This window comes from Myotis nattereri (genome assembly GCF_964212035.1).
Source record: "Myotis nattereri genome assembly, chromosome: 6".
In the NCBI taxonomy this organism is placed as follows: domain Eukaryota; kingdom Metazoa; phylum Chordata; class Mammalia; order Chiroptera; family Vespertilionidae; genus Myotis; species Myotis nattereri.
Window position 1 is genome coordinate 60,734,742 of NC_138081.1, and position 10,510 is coordinate 60,745,251.

Below are 10,510 nucleotides of genomic sequence, written 5' to 3' on the forward strand. Positions count from 1 at the left end.
TCCTGGGTCCTGGGTGCCTGCCAGGGGCCGGAGGGAAGCTGGTGCCAGCAGCCAGGGAAAGAAAGGCCTACTCTTAAACGAATTTTGTGCATTGGCCTCGTCTACATATAAAAGGCTAAGTGTCCATCCTTCCCTCCAACCGGTAGCAATGATGCTCACTGACCACCAGAGGGCAGACACTCAACGCAGGCGCTGCCATGACACACACTGGCCATTTAAAAATAAACACCACAGACCAGGCCCTGACAAACCAACACTTGGCTTCCCCCAAGTGGGACACAGGCCCTGCCACCACCCCAGAGTGACACCCCACCAAATTGCAGCCAACGCTGTCAAGACCCCATGGCGCAAAATGTGGCACCCAGCCCAACCTGGAAATAGTCACTGTGGGTGCCAGGTAATGATGTCATGTAGCAACACCCGCTTCTTCTCCCTAGCAACTAGTCTCCTTGCAGTTTCTTCAGCCCAGGAACCCGACTTGCTTTATAGCCAGGTGCAAACATTTTACAGTTCAACCAAACGTTTGTGAAACATTTTCCCATGCCTCATTTCATTTGATCCTCATAGAAGTCCTGAAGTAGGTAGATAGGAGACTGTAGAATCCTATTTTGTTTTCATTAGCAAGACAACGGAGATTTAGAAAGTTTAGAAACTTGACCTGACTGAAAAGAAGTAAGAAATGGTGGAACTTGAAAATGACTTCAGGTTTTCTCACTGTATAGAATATAATCAAACACTGCTATAGTTAAATATTTTACCCTTTTTTCTCCCTGTGTGATCTACAATAATAATCTGCTTCGTGTTGATATTTACTGCTGTGTTGTTGACAATTACCTGAAAGAGAAGTTGGGGTGCTTCACTGGGATGGAAAAAGTTTAGCCAAATCAGAAAGCAGATCTAATTAAGCAAGTTTATTCCATATATATATATATATATATATATATATATATATATATATATATAGCTAAGTGACTTGCACATGCACAATGCATATAAAGCTCTTGCTGATGCCAATCGCATGCGTGTGTTTTGATCTGTCATTGTCAATTATGAATTTGGTTGATACTTCTATTATAGAGAAAGGGAGAATAGCAATATTAAAATATTTCTTCTAATTACTTTCCTTTCAATGTGCACAAATCCATGCACCGGGACTCTAGTATAGTATAATAAGTTATAGGAATATGGCATTAAGTAAAATAAGGGTTACCCAAACACAAGCACTGTGATGTCACAATGGTCAACCTGATAACCAAGAGGGCTACTAATTTATGGGCAAGTGGTGTATACAGCTGGACAAATGGATGACTTCTGTCCCCAGCTGGTTGGATTTGACAGCTCAAGATTTCATCATGCTACTCAGAACTCCACACAATTTAAAATGTATGAATTGTTTATTTCTAGAATTTTCCACTTAATATTTCAGACCATCAGTAACTGAAATGACAGAAAGCAAAACAACAGATAGGGGGAGACTACCGTATCCAAGTAATCTATACTAATGAAAGGGTAATATGCTAATTAGACCAGACATCTTCTGGACGTCCTTCTGGACAAAGCCACGGTGGCGGGGGCTGAGGCAGAAGCGATTAGGGGCGATCAGGCCAGCAGGGGAGGGCAGTTAGGGGCATCAGGCCAGCAGGCAGAGGTGGTTAGGGGTAATCAGGCAGGCAGGCGAGCAGTTAGGAGCCTGCAGTCCTGAATTGTGAGAGGGATGTCCCAGATTCAAGAGGATGCAGGCCGGGCCGAGGGACTTCCCCCCTCTCCCCCCACTGAAATTCATGCACCGGACCTCTAGTATCCTATATAAGAAACTTGTAGATAATTTGGTGAGGAGGCCCAGGGCCTTCCTTACTCCAGATTCTCTATTCCTTATGATTTCCTTACCCTATTGACTATCTTTACAAGTTCTCTTTATGTGGGCACCTTAAGCCAAAAGGAACTTTTAATGGCTACCTATATTAAAAATTTTTTTAAAAATCCAATGAAAATCATACCACTCTCTAAAGTTTCACCACTGACTTCTTTGTCTTTGTCAGAATATCATCACATGTTGATCAGGCATTCTCATTTGGCACTTACATATTGTTGATAAGTATAAGTAGGAAGCTGAATTATTATTTAATAAATTCACTTTAAAAAATATTTTCTAGCTCTCAACACGTGGCTCAGTTGGTTGGAGCATCATCCCATACACAGAAAAAAAATAAAATAAAAGGTTGCGGGTTCAATCCCCCGTCAGGGCACATATGGGAGGCAACCGATCAATGTTTCTATCTCATATCACTGTTTCTCTGTCTCCCTCCCTCCTCTCTCTTTCTCTCTCTCTTTCTCTTTCCCTCCCTACCTCCCTCCCTCTTTCTTTAAAATCAAGAAACATATCCTTGGGTGAGGATTTTAAAAACCTGTTGTAAATATGAAGTACATGAGGGAAAAATATAAGAAGTGAAACCACTGGAGTGTTGCATGATAGGAATTTAACCTGCCTGTTAGTTTTCAATAGTTTTCTCTCCTCACTGGGATCCTCCCACTCCCAAATAATCAGTAAACTTCATATAAAAACTTCCTATGCAGGTCCTTATTAATTTTGACTGAATCCCTGAAAGAGGAAGAAATTCATGAGAGAGAATTATATCACTTTATAACAAGAGAAAACCACCTTATTTGAAGAAGCTAGTAAGATGTAAAAAGCAAGCGAATAAATAAATCTTTAGTCTTTTTTTATGTGTGCATAATTTGAAATAAAAGTTTTTCTAAGAGTTTTTATGTAATTTCTCTTATTCCTATAGCTCTCATTTCTACTTTAGCTGCACTAACAATTTGAATCTAAAAAATAGGTGAGTGAAACATTGACCGTCCTCACGTAACAATACCCAACTAGCATGAAATGATACCTAATTTGTTCTTCTCCACCTTTACTCTAGCAGATCTCATTTTGCCAAATTGCCATCTGGGAATTAAAGTGAGAAACGGTTTCTGTATCTCGGCTAATTAAACTCTAAAACTGTTAGTGGCAGGGCTGCCAGAGCAGAGCACTTCTGAAAGGCGAAGGTGCGACAGTGTGAGATGAGTTCTTTGATAAGGGGCAGCAAACAAACAGAAGGTTAGATTTGGCAGCAACAGCATGGCTAGAGTGAAAAACTGGGATAACTCACAAAACTAGGCACCGTATCACCACACGGAGCCAAGGGAGCAAGTAGTGGGAAAACCAGTGTTCCGCGTTGGCCCACACTCAGCGTTACCAAGAAAACCACTTGAAACCAGGGAGGCAGAATATTGTCCTTGGCTAGTTGACATCAGCTCAACGGAAACACAGAGGACCTTGGGCCATCTAGGAAAGACAGCCTGGCACAGAAGAAGAGCTAAAATAATAATGGTGATTCATGAGGAAATCACCTGTAGACAAATGCCTGTAGGGTTTTAGAACAAACAGTAAAAGATCTGGTTACAAGACACCAATAAGTAGACGTGGGGATTCTGTAAATTATGTCATACTCTGGTCACTCAAAGAGTATTCACAATAGCCTTTAGTATAAACTTTTCACTCTGTTTCAAACTCCCTTTCCTCAAACATCTGATTGTGTATACCAAGGCTAAATGTGTGTTGACTGTGCAAGCCTAGGATAAAGTTCACTCACTGTGTTTATAAGCACCAGAGGACAGTGGAAAATACAAGGCTTTCCTCAGTTATTTCATAACTTAAGCAGTGTGTACACATAAACCTGAAAATTTAATAACGGCAAGGGACACAAGAAAAATCCAGCCAACATTAAATAAAAGTAATAATTACAGGATTTCAGACGGGCTTTTTCTTTAGTATACCTCAATGGAAAATAAATCCAAAAGGATCTTAAGCAGTTTATTAAAAATATATCATTATAATGGTATAAAAGTAAATAGTTGAAAAAACCAGTGAAGTGATTTAAAAAAAAAACACAACATGGAGAGGATTAAACCAGAATAAGATTAAAAATAAATGCTTGTTAAGGTCCTTATACAGATACTTTAGGCTGTATAGTGTGATATAATGGGAAAATTCCCAGTAGCTTTCTTAGTGGGTAAGCTTTAAAAGCTTTTATTTTTACCAGATTTAAAAATCAGATAAACCTGGATTTGAATCCTAAGACTGCCATTTCTGGACCATGTATCCTGTCTGAGACACTATTTACTCCAAGGGATGGCTGGGATGATTAAATTTAAATGGTACACTGCGAGCACCTAGCATGATGCCTGACAGAATAAGAACTCAATAATTTGTAGCTGTAAATAAATGTATACAATCATGAATTGAAGTCATTTTCTTATAGATTCATGGTAACTAATGGCATCTCGACAAATGGCAATTTATGGAAAACTTACGCTAGAGACCAGTTAAATAGCTCCCTGATGACCTGGCTTCCTCTGAGGCTAAAGTTTAACATACCTGAAAAAACTAATGGATTGCATTTTTTTTTTCAATTTTATTTTTTCCATCACCATTTATCCCCTCTCTGCACTCTTCTACCTCCACACTTTCCCCCACCCCACCCCGACAATCACCACACTGTTGTCCATGTCCTTGAGTTCTCTCTTTTTTGCTCAATCCCTTCACCCCTGGACTGAATATTTTTAAAGCAATTTCCATGATAAAGAACTGGCTAACACAGGGTTTAAAGACCTGGAGGTCTTTAAAAGGCCCCTGTTAAAAAAAAGCAAAACAAAAGGCCCCTGTACTCTGCCAACCAAATAAGGATGAAGCCTCCCAAAATAAGGCTACATGTTCCTGTGGTGAAAAATGCTTTTGATAGACAAGTCCATCATACAACTTAATTCTACTTCAGCATATAGATACATAGATAATTTAGGCCCCAAGTTATTATGTCTTAGCTGCAATTTTAACATGGGAAAATTTTAAGGTTGATGTTCCCGATGGCCAGCTAGTGTAGCCATGGTGAGCGGGGTGTGGGGAGGAGTTAATGAAATGATCATGGGGCATCTATGATAAGCAATTTTACTCCTTGGTGAATCTTTCAAGATAAATTAGTTGCAAAATGGATCGGAGTGAATGCAAATCATCCAAAACTGACTGCAAGTCATTAATAGGCAAGCTGAAAGGAACTGAGGCTAGAATTAGAGCTGTAAGACTTACAATATCCAAGTAAATTATAAAATATATTCTATCAGGAACCATTCTACAGCGAGCATGTAAAAAGATATAGAGCATCAAATTATGGGGAAATTATTTTCTTAGCTAGGCCAGTCTATTTCTCCATTGAAATGACCACTAGGATGCAGGTTATTGGTGGTGCTAAAGGGAAAAGAAGTAAGATATTATAAAGTGAAAATTAGGAGAATTTAGAGCTTTATTGGATTAGAAGGCATAGGAGAAAGAAATGTGATTATTATCATGAGAAATGTTCACCACTAGGAGAATGATGTTACCCTTAACAAAACAAGGACAGCAAGAATGATTTATAGGGGCTGGAGATGAATTCCACAATCAAATTGAAATACCTAACAGGTAGCAGAAAAAGAGGCAAGTAGGTAAGATGGAGTTTGGAGGTCAGAAGAATAGGTAATAAAGTCTTCATATTGGGTTCCTTCTTCACCCATGGGTTTTTGTGTGGGTTTTTTTTGTTTTGTTTTGTTCTTTTATTGTTGGCACTATCCCCCTTTCCCCTCACTTTGCCCATGTTTTGTTATGAAAATTTTTAAATATAAATTAGTGCACACCTGTACATCCAACCATCAATATTCTTCCATTTACTATATTACATTCCTAACCCTCTATTATCTCTATTCATCCATTATTCCACTTGAATACTTAAGCATACTTATCACTAACTTGAGTTCAATATTTGTTTATGCATTTTAATGTAAAATATATACAATGAAATGCACAAATCTTAAGTGTACATTCCCTGAGTTTTGACAAATGCATACAGCTGTTTAACCAAACTCCTATTGACATATAGAGCATTATTATAATTTCTGCCACCCCAGAAAATTTTCTCATTCCCTTTGCTAGTTAATCCCTGTTCCCACTCCTCCAGAGGCAGTTATTCTTCTGATTTTTCTTCCCAACACAATTTAGTTTTGCTTATTCCAGAATTTCATATGAATACTAGAGGCCCAGTACATAAAATTCATGCAAGAGACTGGGGGGAGGGGGTGTCCCTCAACCCGGCCTGGGGGTGTCTCGCAATCCAGTACAGCTTGGGTAGGGTCCCTAGGCCTGGCCGGCGATCAGGTCCTATCCGGGCTTTCCTTCCCCTGGCTGCCGGCAGCTGGCCCTGCCCCCACCGCTGCCACTGCTTGCCATCTGTGAGGCCCTGCCCTCCCCCCACCACCACCACCTGTCGCCTCCCTCTGCAGGCAACAGGCATGGGGTGCGATTGCTTGGCTGGCCTGGGCCTCCCTCTGTGGGGTGATCGATCACGGGGGCCCCCCGCCTTGGCTGGGAACTGGGAGGAAAATGGAATAGGGAGTCACTGCTAATGGATGTGGGGTTTCTTTGTAGGATAATAAAAAAGTTCTGAAATCTAGTGGTGATGGTTGTTGCACAACTGTGTGCAGTATGAAACAAATTTTACTTTTCATCTCTACAGACTTGTCTTTTCTGGACAGTTCATATAAATGGAATCATATAGTATGTGACTTTTTGTGTCTGGCTTCTTTCACTTAGCATGTTTTCAAGGTTCGTCCTCATTGAAGAAGCATGTAGCAATATCTCATTGCTTTTTATGGCTGAATAATATTATAATGTGTAGATATATCACATTTTGTCTATGTGATTAATCACTTGATAGATGTGTATTGTTTCCATTTTTGGAATGAATAATGCTTTGAAAATTCATGTACAAGTGTTTGTGTGAATGTATTTTTATTTTGCTTGAATATATACCTAGGTGTGAAATAGATGGTTCATGTGGAATCTCTGTGTTTAAATTTTTGAGGAACTGCCAAACAGTTTTCCAAAGTAGTTGAACCATTTTATATTCCTATGAGCAATATATGAGGATTCCAATTTCTCCATGTCCTTGCCAACACTCGTTCTTGTTGTTTTAAGCCGTTGAAAATTTCAGTAGAAACTTAATGAAGTGTAACAGCCTATCCTAACCAATCTACCAGGCACTGTCCTCTTAATTCACTGGTTTGCTTTCTTCAATGGGAGATAAAGGGATGGTTTGAGGTAGAGCATGAAGAAATTGGGCCTGAAGTGACTTCACCTTTATATCTTCATTCACTCTTCTCATATGCCTAACAACTACAATTACATTTTAGTGTAAGCCCACTGTTTGTAAATAAAAGCTGAGTGTTCCAGAAGTACTCCAGTGTTCAAAAGTAAAAGCCCTGGAAAATGAGCAATTCCATAGAAAGTGAAAGAAACATATATGTAGCTACACTGAATAGGTAATAACTTACAGAGAAAAAAATACCAGTTTTCAATACAAGGCAAAAGCTTCAACACAGCCCAGAAAGACTACTGTAAAGAAATGTGAAATTCATTCACCAAAATTGATACAAATTTACCATTTTCAGTCTATTCCATGGCCTTCTTATGCTTCTACTTAGTGGGCATTTACAAAACTCTTGACATTCATGTTTGCCCATTCTCCGAACACACTGAAACCGAGGCCTCAGCAAAATGTAAATTGGCATAAACTATCAATTATTAACATAAAGAAAGTGCATCTTATGTGATTTGATAAATTGATCACTTGGCAAGGCGCTGTCTTGACCTATAGCTTTTACAATACTGGAGCTTTTATAATCATAACCCAGATAAAATAAAGAGAGAGGAGTAGCATTATGTATCCAAGAGTTTCAATACAGATTATTTAATTCTGCTTAATGATGATTGGTTATAATTTTAGCATTTCTAGAAGAAACAATCTGGCCAAGAGCTTCGGAGGAAATGTCTCTTTGGCTCTGTGTGGAACATGATACCGCCTGGTATAAAGCACTTCCACCGGGAAAGGATTCTACATTTTGAGCCTGAATGAATTGCCAGTATGAAATAATTACTAGCAAAGAAGCTGGGATTACTATAAAATTAGTTTTGGAATTGATTTTGAAACTAGCTTACTAGCTAGTACTGCCACCATTATAGGCAGGCAACTTAAACAGCTGTTGAAAATAACAGTTTTATTTTTATCATGCATTTTTTATTAAAATGTTCATGCTTTGCAAACATAAATGTAGTTTCAAAATTTGCCTGATCAATATGTTGTATAAATATTTGATCAAATGCCTATGAAAAATTAACACTCTGAAATCTATGGCTTTTTTATACACCAATAATGAACTCATAGAAAGAGAAACTAAAAAAAAAAATTCCATTTACCATTACAACAACAACAAAAAATTAAGATACCTAGGAATAAACTTAACCAAGGAGGTAAAGGACCTGTACTAAGAAAATTACAGGATGTTGAAAAAAGAGATAGAGGAAGATATAAACAAATGGAGGAATAAACTGTGCTCATGGATTGGTAGAATCAACATCATTAAATTGTCCATACTACCCAAAGCAATCTATAGATTCAATGCAATCCCCATTAAAAAATACCAGTGGCATACTTTCAAAGACCTAGAACAAACTCTCCAAAAAATTCATCTGGAATAAGAAAGACCCCGAATAACTGCGGCAATCATGAGAAAGAAGAACAAAGTTGGAGGGATCACAATACCAGATATCAAGCTATACTACAAAGCCACTATCCTCAAAACTGCCTGGTACTGGCACAAGAACAGACATATAGACCAATGGAACGGAACAGAGAACCCAGAAATTAAAAGCTTCTGCACAGCAAAAGAAACCATCAACAAAACAAGAAAGCCCACTGCATGGGAAAACATATTTGCTAATGTTATCTCCTATAAGGGTTTAATCTCCAAAATTTATAGGGAACTCATATAACTTAACAAAAGGAAGATAAACAATCCAATCAAAAAGTGGGCAAAGGACCTAAATAGACACTTTTTGGAAGAGGACATACAGAAGGCCAAGAGACATATGAAAATATGCTCAAAGTCACTAATCATCCAAGAGATGCAAATTAAAACAATTTCACACCTGTCAGAAGGGCTAACATCAACAAATCAACAAACGACAAGTGCTGGAGAGGCTGTGGAGAAAAAGGAATCCTCTTGCCCTGCTGGTGGGAATGCAGACTGGTGCAGCCACTATGGAAGACAGTATGGCATTTCCTCAAAAAATTAAAAATGGAACTTCCATTTGACCCAGTAATCCCACTTCTAGGAATATATCCCAAGTAAGGATATGTGCACCCCCATGTTCATAGCAGCACAATTTACAATAGCTAAGATTTGGAAACAGCCTAGGCGTCCATCAGCAGATGAGTGGATTAAAAAACTGTGGTACATCTACACAATGGAATACTACATTGCTGTAAAAAAGAAGGAATTCTTACCATTTGCAATAGCATGGATGGAACTGGAGAGCATTATGCTAAGCGAAACAAGCCAGTCAGAGAAAGATAAATATCACATGATCTCACTCATTTGTGGAATATAATGAACAACATAAACTTATGAACAAAAATAGAACCAGAGACACAGAAGCATTGAACAGACTGTCCAACCTATGAGGGAAGGCGAGGGGTGAGAGGGTAAGAGATCCACCAAAGGACTTGTATGCATGCATAACCAATGGACACAGACAGTGGGGGGGGCGGGGAGGGGAATGTGCTGGGGGGTGGAAGCAGCCAGGAAGAGGTCAATGGGGGGAACAAGGAGACTCATGTAATACTTTAAACAATAAAGAATTTAAATTAAAAAATAAATAATTAAATACATGCAAAAAACTAAACACTAAAATATTTACTTTATAGATGTTACTATCTTCTTAGTCCTTTTCCACCTTTCAATGGATTAATTTTAACTCATATTTTAGGACTTGACCCAGGCATCTCCTTTCCACCCCTGCCCGCAGCCAGACACACACACACACACACACACACACACACACACACACACACACCACTTAATGTGCTTTGTTGTCATTACCACCCTCAAAACTCTTGCATATTTCTATCATGGGTTTTATTATACTGTATGATACTTCTCTGTGAGACAGTCCTATCCACATTCTACAAATTCTTTTTTTTTATTAATATATTTTAATGACTGTTTACAGAGAGGAAGGGAGAGGGATAGAGAGTTAGAAACATTGATGAGAGAAAAACATCAATCAGCTGCCTCTTACACACTCCCTACTGGGGATGTGCCTCAACCAAGGTACATGCTCCTGACCGGAATCGAACCTAGGACCCTTGAGTCCGCAGGCTGACGCTCTATCCACTGAGCCAAACTGGTCAGGGCTCACATTCTACAAATTCTTGAAGGCAACGAATATGTCTTAATTATTTTATATCCTCCAAGATCTAATATTTGGAAGACAATTAATGTTTGTTGACTGAATTAATTAATATCATGAAATTGTCAATATACCACTATTTCCATAAAACTAAAAGACAAAAATAAATAGAAATTAAATTGGGAGGGA